General features: G+C 41.8%; 1 protein-coding gene across 1 annotated transcript in view; it reads right to left on the reverse strand.

Moving 5' to 3' along the window:
• LOC112261380 (palmitoyltransferase ZDHHC5-A) overlaps positions 1-6,102 on the reverse strand; it is a 46,213-nt gene extending 40,111 nt beyond the window's left edge. Inside the window, 2 exon segments of the mRNA XM_042329744.1 lie at positions 3,873-4,098; positions 5,694-6,102. The gene's annotated coding sequence lies outside the window, so the exon portion shown is untranslated.
• Positions 6,103-15,460: the final 9,358 nt, after the last annotated feature.

Raw genomic sequence — 15,460 nt, forward strand, 5'->3', positions numbered from 1 at the left:
CTTTTTTTCTGAGTTTATACACACACACAATGAGATTGGAGATGTTGGTTAGTGTTACCCTGCCCTACGCAAAACACTCACAAAATGTGAGTTTGCTATTCACAAGAAGCATTGCCTGATGTGAATCATGCCTCGAACAAAAGAGATCTCAGAAGACCTAAGATTAAGAAATGTTGACTTGCATAAAGCTGGAAAGGGTTACAAAAGTACATCTAAAAGCCTTGATGTTCATCAGTCCACAGTAAGACAAATTGTCTATAAATGGAGAAAGTTCAGTGCTGTTGCTACTCTCCCTAGGAGTGACCGTCCTGCAAAGATGACTGCAAGAGCACAGCGCAGAATGCTCAATGAGGTTAAGAAGAATCCTAGTGTCAGCTAAAGACTTACAAAAATCTCTGGAACGTGCTAACATCTCTGTTGACGAGTCTACAATACGTAAAACTCTAAACAAGAATGGTGTTCATGGGAGGACAACACGGAAGAAACCACTGCTGCCCATTATAAACATTGCTGCACGTCTGAAGTTCGCAAAAGGAAGGAACACAACACTATGTGTGGAGAAAAAAAATGGCACAGCACACCCACATCAAAACCTCATCCCAAAAGTATGGGAGCATCTTGGTTTGGGTCTGCTTTGCTGCCTCAGGGCCTGGACAGCTTGATCTCATCGACGGAAAAATGGATTCCCAAGTTTATCAAGACTTTTTGCAGGAGAATGTAGGCTGTCCGCCAATTGAAGCTCAACAGAAGTTGGGTGATGCAACAGGACAACGACCCACACAATAGTATATCTACAACAGAATGGCTTCAATAGAAGAAAATATGCCTTCTGGAGTGGCCCAGTCAGAGTCCTGACCTGAACCCGATTGAGATGCAGTGGCATGACCTTAAGAGAACGGTCCACACCAGACATCACAAGAATATTGCTGAACTGAAACAGTTTTGTAAAGTGGAATGGTCCAAAATTCCTCCAGACCGTTGTGCAGGACTGATCCGCAACTACAGAAAACATTTGGTTGAGGTTATTGCTTCCAAAGGAGGGCCAACGAGTTATTAAATCCAAGGGTTCACATACTTTCCCCACCCTGCACTGTGCATATTTACACAGTGTGTTCAATAAAGACATGACAACTTAATTGTGTGGGTGTTATTAGTTTAAACAGACTGTGCTTGTCTACCGTTGTGACCTCAGATCAGATTGTATGACCAATTTAAGCAGAAATCCAGGTCATTCCAAAGGGTTCACATACTTTCTTGCCACTGTATATTTGTAGTCTGGATCTACTACAAAACTTACATTGTGAAAGTAATGTAATAGAACCTTGGCGTACACCTATCGATCTTCACTTATGCTTTTCTACCGTAATCGTGTTAAACCTGTCATCAAACTTCAAGGAATCAAGGATGCATTTTACAAGTATTCTCCTAAACGGGCCTGTGTTCAAGTCTCGAGTGTCTCTCTCTCTCTCTCTCTGGTGTCCACTGTCCAGGAGAAGTCTTGACTTCTGGACCATTGACCTAGCTGTGGAGGACCTCCCACTGACTCAACCAACAAACTAGCTGCTTCATCTGGGAATTTTTCTCAATTCGTCTTTCCTCACCTTTCTCAAATCACATTGGAGGGGAGAAGGTCCAAGGTACCTCCCCTCAGGCCTTCTCCGCCAATGCGTTTTGAGGAGGAGAAGAGATGCTTTGAAGACTGACACAGACGATACCTGAGAGGGAGAGACTGAAACAGAGAGCTAGCCTATTCTGACACAGTCAGATTCCACAAGGATTAGCTCATGATCAACATCACTTCCTCTTCTTTTCAGGTGGCTGCTGGGTAAAACAAGCTGATGCCTTCCTTGTAGGGCGTGCTCACCTACATCATCACACTCAGCGGGGAACAATGTAATAGGACGCAACAGTGTAAATGTGTATGTGTGTGCACAACAGCTGTGCGTCTGTCTCTAGGCTACATGCCCTCATTGCTCAGAGGCTTTGAACTCCCCATCTCTCGGTCTCTACGTTTTCAGCCATCATTCTTTGGGAAATGTGTACGTGTGTGCACAACAGCTGTGCGTCTGTCTCTAGGCTACATGCCCTCATTGCTCAGGGACATTGAACTCCCTATCTCTCTGCCTCTACATGTTCAGCCATCATTCAAATTCCATGGGGAATAATGAAGTACATTCATTAATTCGTTCAGAAAACACCCCTTGACTGTCACACTACATCTGGTGCTTGAAACAATATACACAACTGACAAACCAAAGTCGTTACAGCTCCTTCTTGCAATAAAATATACTTATGATCTGAGTAGGGCTGTGACACGATGGAATTTTGGATGATGGTAATTGGCCAGCCAAATGACCACAGCCTCCATATTAACCATTACAATAGCAAATAACAATACAATTCAAACGTATATTATTTTTGACGCACATCTTTCCCTCTCCTCCTTACTGCATGCGCTGTCATAGGTTATATTTCTGTGTGTTGCTGCACCTTTCTACACGTCCTCATTTGCTTGGAGCAACAAAGCTTCATCGCCTTGTTAAGAGTCCACGTTACCGCACAAAAAGGCACAAATACCCGGCCATCTCGTCTCACCTGTTCGCAAAATAAAAAAATATATATATATTTTTTAAACGTAATTTTTTACGCTGAGACCACCCTGCATCTACGACAACACACTCAGAAAGGTTTTCGTTCCCTAATCACTTCTTAGGTGTGAGTGAGATACCCCCACCCTGACCAAAAGAACTTGGCTTCAATTGGTTTCCATGGAGATGTCTGACCAAAGCTGCCCCGGATGCTGTGGAAAGGGGGCCTTGAGACAAAAGTGAACCGATGACAAACAAAACACTGAGGTTAGGTGGAAAGTGAGTGTATACTGTGGGATACAATACACACAGACCCAATAAACAAGGCAGTTGAGTCCACTCATGAACACAATGACTGTTTCCTCCTTCCCTCATCGGCCGCAGAAGCGCACAGACGGCCACGACTGTTGGCACAGGCTCCTCTCTTTACTAGCTAGGTTTTCATCCAATTGGCAACAGATTTCCATGAGAATATAAAAATAGGCATAAAAACAATATGCGCATTTCCCCACCAACCGTAGTGCACATAAAAATCACTTTTAAAATCCCATGTACCGAATAAAAAGTACAAGTTAAATGGGTTTCCAATCACATTTCCAACTTCACTGGTGGTTTTGTGACAAAATAAATTGCGCTATATAGCCAATGTCCCTCCTCTGGTCTTGATACATGCGCTCTAGCCAATAGCTAGCAGATACAGTGCCGGTATAGTCCAGCCTACACGGTGAGATTATTATAGACAAAATAGCGGATTATTTATATTTGTCCAACCGCAGTCAAGCATCAATTATGTCAGCAGAATAAGACAGCAAAAAAATCTAAATGTTCGTTTGGAAAGGAGCACCAAGCTCATCACGTACGTCACCCTGTAAAGTTCACCATTTATTTCATCTGTAACCTAATAAACGGCATTCTTCCCAGAGTCCCATTGGGAGGATCTTACAAAATATCACCACGTGGCTCCAAGGTAACTTCCGATATGATGGTTATTATATCAGTATTTCTGCAAACAGGCATTTCCACCTCCATTTCTTACACAATTCATTTTACAGACACACAAAGATCCCACCTCGCCTTGCGTATTTTGTTTTTTTGCCGGCATTTGACAAGTTTTACCGACAAATTTGGCTGTTCCCGTCAGGCCTGTGGAGACATGTTTCATCCAACATGGACTTTACCTTACATAAAAAGGTTGTACGGAAACCTGGTTACCGTAATACATTAAACACCACCACTAACAACTTATCCTGGACCAGTGGGGGGCAGCTGAGGAGAAGTGCATACATTTGCATCCAAATGGACTGTGTGCGTATCGATGGGGTGGCAGATCGATGGGGTGGCAGAGGTCTGCAGCCCAGAGTGAGTCGTCGCTCCACGGAGCCTGGAATCCGCTGCCAGCGGCACAGGAGTACCACTGTTCTCTCCCTGAGTGTATCATTCAGTCCCCATTCATCAGAATGGAGGTGGGGATCGGATGTGTCCCAATACTCTTGAATAGCTTCAGCTCCTTCTGTTTGATACATGATGAGTAGAGCTGTTACTAGCTTCTATGGCGATACAGTGAAAAACACCCACCCATTCCTACAATTACTCTTCTTCACATTTTATTTTAAACCTAAACCCACTGCTAACCTTATGCCTAACCCTGACCTTAAAGACCAAAAATCTAATTTGTGGCTGTGGAATCTGACTTAGTGGTTACAGAAGCTAGTTGAAACCCAACACTCTTGAATAGCTTCCTCTCCTCGTCTCCTTTTGTTTGATACATGCACCTTCTATATTCCCTCTCTGAATGATCTTTCCTTCCCTTACAGGGAGGATCTTACTGTGACCTCACGGCTCATTTGCATCTTATCCACCCTTCATGCTGCAAGCTTCCCAAGTTTTCAAAGGTGGACCCTGCCTGCAGAATCACACGTGCATGCCCTGTGCACGTAAAGGAACAAAACACCATCTAAATAGCTGAAGGGGAGATGACAATCATGTGTTCAGTCCTCAACAGGATCCCCTGTCAAGTGTTACCACACAAGCATGTACTACTAGGGCTGGGCAACACCCCCACACAAAACCGCAGGTTGGTATCTGGTCTGCCACGGGATAGGCCTTAGTGCAGCATGTGATTTGACATCAGGCTGCATATGTAGCCAGGGGGACAATAACAGTGAAAGGAGTTAAATCACAAACGCGACTTCTTTTGGATTTGGTAAATACTAGCTAGCACACCTCCAAACTGTGTATATGGTTTGACACACACAGGCATTGAGCCTCATGTAATCCCACGATTATATTGGCACACCTGGGGTAGCGAAATATTCCATTCATGTAGTCTGAAAAACCATAAAGGCTGACAAATGGTTGGATAATCTAAAATGGGTAGGTAGGCTATATACAATTCTAGTAAATCTGTGATACCGAAGCTTCGTCAACCGATCGAAAAGGTTAGTTTGTGTTCGCGTTCAGTGAAAAAGAAAAGCGATATGATTTGAAACCTTTTCTCATTCTCGTTGACAAACCCATTCCGTCTATTTTTTGGGGTGTGTATCGCTGCGGTTCCACTCTCTCTCTCGTATAGGCCTCAAAACGGATCCCCGAACTCACTCTCCTGTCTAGGTTGAGAAAAGACACCTTCAAACCCGGGGTCGACGCAGCGGCACAGCCCGATGTGTTCTGACGGCCCGGCCTTTTGCTCGAAGCGAGATGACACCCTAAACCACAACTCGTTTGAGGTCAGAGTAATACATGTTCGTTAGCCTCACATCGAGACTGTATGGACGTTGACTCCGATTCAACAACTTTGCCCCGAAAATAATATAGACATGAACGTTACTGTCTACAGTGTTAGGTGAGAGTCGGTTATGGTAACCTTAGCCAACTATGAATTGACCAACGTTACTAGTATATGACTAACTAAAGCCCCCTGTTAAAATGTAGCTAGCTTCAGTGGTACGGAGTGGATATTTTGCTAGCCATTTCTGGTGGCTAACTACTAGCTAGATAGGAAACTGCTAACTTGGTGGCAACACCTGAGCGTTTGAGCTACAGTAACATTAGCTCATAGGTTCCATTATAACAACAGCATTTTGACAAACCTGGCTAGCCATTTACCTGTAACGTTAGCTATATGGAGTCACACCGGCTCCGTGAGTGAATAAATCCCAAATCGCGTGAATGTCCTCCGTTGATAGATTAGATTGATAACCGTTTTAATCTCCATACGAAGTTTTGGTGCTGGGTCCTCTCAGTGTTAGCAATTTGGCTAGATAGCTACATTGTCCCTTTCCATTACGGCAGTGTACGCCTAAAAGATAAGTATCTGAAGTTGTTCGTTTTCACTGGTCGAGGCCTTCGGTGCATGTGCTGAGAAAACGGCTAGGCGTTTTTTAATCCAAGACACGAACGATATCGGCAGGTAGATTGTACGGAGGTGCCCGAAGCCGATACATATTTTCAGCACCAACCGAGCGCAGAGGTCCACTGTCCATGAACCTCTCTCCCGAGAAGATATTGAAATCCCGCCCCCTTCCTTGCTATTGGAAAGTGTGTCTGTCAACCAAGAAGTGGAAGCTAATTTCTCATGTTCTATTGTACATTATAAACTGGGTGGTACGAGCACTGAATGCTGATTAGCTGAAAGCCGTGGTATATTTAAGCAATAACTCACGAGGGGGTGTGCTATATGGCCAATATACCACAGCTAAGGGCTGTTCTTATGGACACTATATGGCCATATACCACAACCCCGAGGTGCCTTATTGCTATTATAAACTGGTTACCAATGTAATTAGAGCAGTAAAAATAAATGTTTTGTCATATGAGTCTGCTATACTAAGGCTGTCAGCCAGGGCTGTATCCAGCCACTCGTGGCATATTGGCCAAATACCACACCACCTAAAAGTATTGCTTAATTAGACAATTTCGTTGATCTTTAAATGAAATCTCCACACCTGGGACACCGGGTCATACAAAACCAACTTGCCCACTCATCAGTAGAGATAAAGACCAATACATCATGTCATGTGTTGGTCAATCAATGTCCATACGAGATACTCTCCCAAAATAAATAATTGTATTGACTCCCAACACACAAATACAATTAGGCCTGGCTATTCCTACTGCATGATTGACAGGTAGGCCTTGACTGAAAGGGGGGTGCTGAAAAACCCTCTGACACACTGACATACTAAATACTGTGTGTATTTGTGTGTGTTTACTGTCTCGGCGTGTGTGGGCACGTAACACACACACGCCAGGGGATTAAACTGACAGCAGGAGTTTTGGATAAGCCCTCTCCACGCACACATATCCCCACAAAGCTCTCTCTCACACACACACAAAGCTGACCAACATCTGCTGTAGCACCACCAGACATAATGATACAAATCTGAATCGCACTAATGAAATCACACACAATGGCATAACAGTGTTTCCCCTAGGATTTTGTAAGGTTTGCATGGGGGGGTGTGGCCAATAGCGATTTTAGAGTCCCTCCTTTTTGCCTCAGAGACAAAATGTTGCTGTTTTAAAGTAACTACCCAGTGTTTACAGATTTCTATGAAATATGACCTATCATTACTTACAATATGAGTGAAATAGTTTTCCTTCCCAAAAATTGTAATGAAGTCTGTTAAAAAACAGCTGTTCTGTGTGGGAGTGTGGGCGTATCCCGGCCATTAAAAATATTCCCGCTTGTAGACTGGCTAGCTCATCCTGCTGAGGAGTATTTACCAGGTCCCCAGTGTCCGGTCTGGAGTGTGACGTCACGAGCTCCGCTAGTCAGCTACTGTGTACAACCTAGCGGTGCCAAAAGCCCTGGTCTACCCTAGAAAGCCAATGTAAATTATAATCGGTATTATGGCCCAACATTTTTTGGGGGGACGGCCGTTTTGGGCTCTAAAATGTGTTTATTATGATAAAGTTCGATCACCACAGTGAATTATTTTAAAGTTCGCAATTTTTTGTTGTTGAGATAATCAATTAGATAGTGATCCATTCTGACTAGTAAATTTGTCATCACACAGGACCATGTGCGACCAATCACGATGGGTAGGCTATGAGGAGACTGGCACCCTCATGTGCGCTCCTTGCACGTGGTATCCAGTATTGACGCCGATGTCATCTAGCAGCATTGGGTTGATTCGCTCAGGCAGGATGAAAACGACTACTTCAACCATGATCCTTTGCTAGTTACGGACACTTACGGATCCTTAGCGATTTTTGGGGGTGGAATTTAGCACCATTCAGCAATATGGCGAGCTTCAACTTAAAATACTTCCGGCTTCATGCGCCATCTGGAGTTTTCAATAGAAATATGTGGATGATGTCAGCACTATCACGATCTACTGGTTTTAATGTCTATGAGTATTACATCATACTCTATGAAGAAATAGCAAGCATTTTTATGTTTGAGGTGGGGTTTTTGAAGTGTTTTTTTGTTAAATTTATGCTTTGGCCACAAATACAGGTATAGGACAAGTCAACAACATTGTTTGGGTATGAGTTAACCGAATACGAACTTTTAAAAGTGCGATTTTTCCTTGGCAGTTACTTTCAAACCTAATATCCGGCAATTATATATATTTTTTGGTTGTCATGGGGCTGAGAGAAAAAATGTCCGTTTTAAAGCCAATTTCCTGCAATTCTACACATTTTGCAATGGCTTATGTTGTGTTCTTATGCTAGCTGAGTGACTCAAAACAATGGGGACCAATGCCATGACATTTTTTAAAACTTTAGATTCTCCCTGACTGTGTAGTTTTTATTCTGGTGGTTGTTAGTTCTCAAAGATGATCTAATAAAAACCTATTTACAGCTCCATTATCTTTTCTACATAATTTAGATCTGGTATTAGTCATTTAAGTTGATACGGAAAACGTTACTATCCCAAAAATGATAGATATAAAGAAAATACTGCTAAATGAATATAGGGGAAACACTGACATAGGTGGCTGACATGGGGGTGACAAGTGATTTCTAATGGTGTGTATGTGTGTGGTACAACGAGAGGGAGCGAGTGTGTGTGTGTGAGAGAGAGGGAGTGTGTGTGTGTGTGTGTGTGTGTGTGTGTGTGTGTGTGTGTGTGAAAGAGAGAGAGTGTACTGTAAAACCTTTGGTAGTTGGCACAGAGAGTAAAGACAACAGAGGGGATGGACATGGCAAAGCAATGCTTCCACACGCTGCCGAAGGAAAGATAAACCTCAGTGTGTTAATACACTGATGAATACACTCGCTCACAGACACACAGGGCAGGTGTAAGGTTACAGGTGTAACCTTACAGTGAAATACTTACTTATGAGCCCCTAACCAACAATACGGATAAGAATAAGACAACTTTTCTGATTATTCACTACAAACAGTGGCTGACTTAACAACCATCCGGGGCATGTTATTACGGCTCATGTTGGGAGTGTGTTAGCCCAATAATGGACTAAAGGAACCCTAACTTTACTTCTTATAGTCCAATGACCTCGTTCTGTTTTGTGGGGAAATGGCTCTAGAAGCCAAAAAAAAAAAACATGCATTAAGGTTCTATTAACGTAAAGCACCCTACTTTCATATCACAACAAAATAATTTCACAAATGCAAAATATACACTTACTGTACACTTTTTTGAAACCGGGTTTTAACACAGTTGCAGCAGACAGTATTTTTCAGTGACATGTTTGTGGCCTGTCTTCTGTTTAACAAGCGCCGTAATATGGAGCGATTTCAGTGCCAACAAAATTTTTATTTGTGTTAGAATATTTAATTATATTGAAACTGAATAGACACACATTCAATTAGAATATTTTATTAAATTGAAATGTAACTTTAAAACAGAAATGCAATATTCATTCAATTCAGTTCAAAATCATGAAATACAAGTTCAATTTAGGAATTTAATGATTCGATTTAGGGTTGCAAAATTCTGGGAACTTTCAATAAATTCCCAGATCTTTCTGAAATCCCGGTTGGAGGTTTCCTGGAGTCAGGAGGGAATGAGCAAGATATCCCGAATCATCCAAACATGATTTATGTAAAACCAGGGAATTTATAAAAAGTTCCTGGAATTTTGCAACCCTAATTCAATTTGTGCATTACAAATGCAAAAATATTGAATAATATTCAATATCCTAACACAAATTCAAAATGAAAAAGATCAAATACAATTTCTGTTGGCACAGAAATCGCTTCATACTGGAACATGGAAATATGGGAACCCTAAATGTGGTAACCCTAATCGTATAAAGGTGTATAGTAATTTAACCTTTAGTTTTTTGAGAATTAGATCTTGCTGATATGAAATATATTTCCCTTAGGTTTCCAAAACCGTACCGCAAGCGATGCGTTTTAACGTTCAGAACGAGCATCGGGGCTCTTAACAAAACTACCCCGGCCAGAAGATAGTCACACTTTATTTGGATAGTCCGGATTTTCATACGGTCAATAAACTATTGGATGATAAGCAACTGCTTGCTAAGGTTAGGGTTAGGTTTAGAAGGTTTAGGGTTAAGTTTAGGGTTAGAATACATTTTAAGGACGGGGTTAGGGTTAGGAGATCTGTGGATCTACAGATGGACTATCCATATAAAATGTTACCGATGATACTATTTATTGCCAATAGGCGCTAAAGGTAGTTAGCGTCTATATGAAAGGGTTAGGAGTGTGTGAGAGTGCACAACAGTGGAGCTGCAATTTCTGTTTTTTTTAAGTGGACAGCAATTTCTGGCACATGAGATCTCATGTCGAAATATGCCATCTTTCGGTATCGGTAGTACCGGGCGCTGACCCGGTTCGAACAGTTTCTGGCTTGAGTTCCGCGAGGGCTCGTGGGGATGCTGTTTGCTGTCTTCCAGTTGCTCGCGCCGCTGACAGGTCGGCGAGGAGGATACAAAGACTGTATGGGGAGGCTCCCACCAATCACAAACCCATTTTGACTTTTAACGGTGGCGAGGAGGATACAAAGACTGTATGGGGAGGCTCCCACCAATCACCAACCCACTTTGACTTTTAACGGTGCTCGCGATTCGGCTCGCCCACAAGATTTGACGGCGAGATCGGCCATTTACACTATACTAGCGGCACTAGCGGCACTCGCCTAGCCATGCTAGGCCCTCCTGAGGGTGCTAACAAGCCAGCTAGGTCGTGCTACGTATCAACAGCCAATGCCAGCCAATCCAATAAGGGTTGGAAGCTATAGTGAGCTTCGATTGGTCACTCGTGTCGCAATATCGTGGAGGATTCGAATCAAGTTCAGCTTTCCTGAACTTTAGTCCGGCCCTGATCAGCTCCCTTGCCCATGCTCGCATCACTCAACGGCCCATTCCACTTCTCTCACTTTCCTTCTATTGAAAGTGAATTGCTTCCTATTGTAAAATGGCCAGTTAGTGTATTACTCTGGGACTAGGCCTGCTTGAATACATTAGGCTATTGAATTAGTATTTCAAATAAAAGAGTGTGTTTTCAAGTACAGCATGTCACAAGAACACAGTGGATATACACTGAGCGTACGAAACATGAATAACACCTTCCTAATATGGCCCTCAGAACAGCCTCAATTCGTCGGGGGCATAGACTCTACAAGGTGTCGAAAGCGTTCCACAGGGATGCTGGCCCATGTTGACTCCAATGCTCCCCACAGTTGTGTCAAGTTGGCAGGAAGTCCTTTGGGTGGTGGACCATTCGTGATGCACATATGAAACTGTTGAATGTGGAAAAACTCAGCAGTGTTGCAATTCTTGACACAAACCGGTGCGCCTGGCACCTGCAACCAATACTCTGTTCAAAAGGCACTTCAATCTTTTGTCATGCCCATTCACCCTGTGACTGGCACCCATGTCTCAATTGTCTCCCGGCTTAAAAATCATTATTTAACTTGTCTCCTCCCCTTCATCTACACTGATCGAAGTGGATTTAACAAGTGACATCAATAAGGGATCAAAGCTTTCACCTGGTCAGTGTATTTCATGGGAAAAAAGCAGGTGTTCATAATGTGTTGTATATTCAGTGTAGGCTGCATCCCAAAAGGCACCCTATTCCCTATATAGTGCACTACTTTTGACCAGAGTCCTATGGGAATATCAAATCAAATTGTATTTGTCACATGCACGGAATACAACAGGTGTAGGTAGACCTTACAGTGAAGTGCTTACTTAAAAGCCCTTAGCCAACAATGCAGTTTTAAGGGAAAAAAAGTGTTAAGAAAGTTTTTTTTTAAAGAAAAAGAAATAGGGCCATTTGAGACGCACACAAAGTGTGGCTTTTGATGGTTTAGCCGATATCTCGTTTACAAGAGGGATTTACATACATTTAAAACTTAGACAATATAGTGGCTGGGGGCCATGCCGGGGCCACGTCCGGCCAGGGAAGGGACATTGCTTTAGGCCTACCTGTATAGAAGTCACTGTAGTCAGAACAGGCTACATCCCAAATGGCACCCTATTCCCTATATACAGTGCACTACTTTTGCCATTTTACTACGTAAAGCGCTTTGAGCATCTGGAAAAGCGCTATACTTTGCTATACAACCTGTCAATTATTCTCTCCGAAATAACTTTACAGTGCAGTTTATGAGAATAAACATACCAATAAGCATCCTAAATTCATCCTAAATTGTTTGATGTTTTGATTTTTAATTGATCATGTCTTGATTAAAGTCATATGTGTATGTGCTGTGTATACTGTATGTGTGTGTGTGTACGTCATAGGAGGCTGGTGGGTGGAGCTATAGGAGGACGGGCTCATTGTAGACTGTAATAGTGCGGATTTGTGAAGGTCAGGACTGTGTATGTGTTCTTGCATACCTGTGTGTGTGTTATACTGACCCAGTCCTCTCTCTCTCTCTGTAGGTGTAGTATCCAATGAGGGTCAGTTCTCCCCCAGCCTCGGGGCAGCAGCCTGGCCTCATGTGTTGCTACCCCCAGGACCTAGTGCCCATGCTCAGAGTCATGGGAGGGCCCAACGCTGACTGTTGGACGATAACAGGAGCTAAACAATAACTGCCACAACGACAACAGAGAGAGCTATAGAACCACGCAACAGGGACAGCTACACATTACTACTGTATATAATCATACAACAGGAACAACTCTCCAAGCAGGAACAGCTACACAACAGAAAGGAACAACTACACTATACAATCACAACACAATCATACATTAGAATAGTAAGTACTTTTTTTAAACAGTTTTTGTACGTATTCAGCTGACAATTGCGTAACGCATATTTATGTTCACTAAAACTTAAAACGTCAGCTAAACTGCCACTTCACATCAAGAGCAAATCTTACTTGCTGGTTTACTGGACACAAACTATTGAGCGGGAAACCGACCCACAATCTCATTAATGTAGCCGACTCTTGTCTGCTGTCATGGTGTTCTCCAAATTCACCACCAGGTGGAGATATTGGGTTATTCTATGAAAATGGTGGCTATTTGAACAGCCAACTTTCACAAATTGTATTAAAAAATATATATATCAAAACTTTGTCAGATAATAGTTAACCCCTTAACATTATAAATCAACATAAATGACAGCTTAACATATTTTATATTTTTACTACATTACATTAAATAAATGCTGCCTTTTTGTCACTGGTGTTACCTATATTTTAGATGACAATTCAGGCTTTCTAGAATGCAATTTCAGTCTTTAATTTGCATACATAATCAAAGACAGAAAAGGTTAAAGATAATAATGTACTTTAAACATGCATGTGTAAAGTTCTATCGTCTGACATTTTTCCATTTATATTTATTTATTATTGTTTTATTGTAACATTAGAAATAATTGAGTTTGAGTCATCAAAATGTAAGGATATGATCCTTAAATTTAAGGATCATATCCTTAAAATGTTTACTAATGAATGTAGCAACAGTTAGGTAGATACAAAACCCATATTCAATTAAATTGTGCAACTATGGTGCCAGAACACCAATATACCATACAGTAATACCAGTGATGCAACGTAACACCAGTGACACAACGTAACACTAGTGACACAATGTAACACCAGTGACACAATGTGAAACCAATGACAAACACAAGATTATTTGAAACAAATTTGATCAATTTATTGGTCATATTTTTTAATTACAAATCATTTCAGATTTCATAAAAAGGGTTGATTTAATCTGAACAATAAAATTAGGGTTATTGGTCAAAGATTAAGACCAAAAGATGAAGCCTAGACTAAAATGTGTCTTTCATATCACAACATTGTCATGCAAGCATATAAAACATGTCCACTAGAACATTAGAAACACTAACCTAAACTGTTTTCCTAACCACACTGATACGAACATTTTGTACGCAGTAAAACATGTTAATGGAATTTATCCTGCATTGTTCTTCACTTTTACATGTTATTGTGTCGCGTCCATCTCTTATCATCTCTGAGCCAATCGCCATTGCTTCCTAGCTGCAGACGGCTTCTTCACTAGTAGCCAGTTCACATCTGCCACTTTCACACAGTCAAGTGCTCCTCCAAGTACTTCCAGATACTGTTACACATTTGAACTGATATTTTGTTCACTGGCAGCGGCTCTGGCATCAGACAAACAATCTGGTCATCCCCAGTTGATATCATCTTTTTGGGCTTGGCCTGTAGAACTTGTTGACATCATTCCTGCACATGCACTTTACTTTGACATGATGTTCTTCAACCTCCAGTATAATGCCAGGGAATGGCATTTGAAACAGTGGCCAGGTAAACAACAGCATGGCTTGCTGTCATACCTTGTCCATAGACTGCATACATGGTAAGGAAACCAACATGTCATTTTGTAATTTGGGTGAACTATCTCTTTAATGAACTCTGTAGACACAGAGTACATATGTCTTCCTACAGACACATTGTCTTAATTCTGACCTTGCAGTACTGGGTTCAGTGTCTGGAGTGGATGGGGGTGGGGGGTTAACACTGTCATTCCTGCTCTCAATCTCTCTCTGTGTTTTGCCTGTCTGACCCGCCATCTCCTTCCCGCCTGTCTTTTTTCCCTTTCTGTGAGATCCTTCACTCTCTTTATTTTTTGACTCTCTAAATCCTTTAAGTAAGTCTGGTGTTTTTGTTTAAGGTAGGCTGCTCTGCGGTGTGGGTCAGCATCCCCGCGCTGTCTGTAGAGAGTCTAACGCTTTTCAGCAGCACCTCATTTCGCCATATCTATCAGAAGGAAAGCCATATTATGTGATTACAATATTGAAACAGTAATCAAATGCTAATAATTATTTTTTAATATAATTGTTGAGGGTTTTATAAAACATTGCCGGGAGAAAAAGTTTGTGGCTTTATCGACATGTCACTGGTGCTACCGGCAAGAACAGTACCTGGTGATATCTGGGTATCTGAGACACTCCGGTATCTCAACATTTTGCAGGTTTTGCCACGAGCCTACAGGTCATTGCAAAATCGTATATGCTGTTCTAGATCTGTGAATAAGAGATGGATAAATTGAGTGTCCGTTTGTATTCTATTTGGTGATTTCACCGTGTTTGTGTTAGTCGGGGTACCAGCCTTTTTAGCTATTCGTTACAAGCTGGTAAAAAAATCTAAAAAGGTAATCCGGGATTTTGAAAATGAAACAACACACTTCTTAAAGATCCTATTTTCCTTGGAAACATCAAATATATATATTTTTGCACAAACAGACTCGGGTCATAAAAGTAGATGGTCAGAGTTGTAGCCATTAAACGTGCCATTGAGCTGAAGAACCTGACGAACCTTGGAGAAAAAGATGTGATGAGCAAGCTCGACGGTTTTCTAAAGAAAGATCACCCACCTCAAGAAGAAGAGTCTGTGTTTAAATCTTTACAACTAGAGTTAGAACAGTTTTACAAGGATCTGGGTGCCTTTCGCAGATCAAGAGCAAAATGGATTGAAGAGGGGGAAAGAAACAGCA

Source organism: Oncorhynchus tshawytscha, linkage group LG11 (assembly GCF_018296145.1).
Source record: "Oncorhynchus tshawytscha isolate Ot180627B linkage group LG11, Otsh_v2.0, whole genome shotgun sequence".
Lineage (NCBI taxonomy): Eukaryota > Metazoa > Chordata > Actinopteri > Salmoniformes > Salmonidae > Oncorhynchus > Oncorhynchus tshawytscha.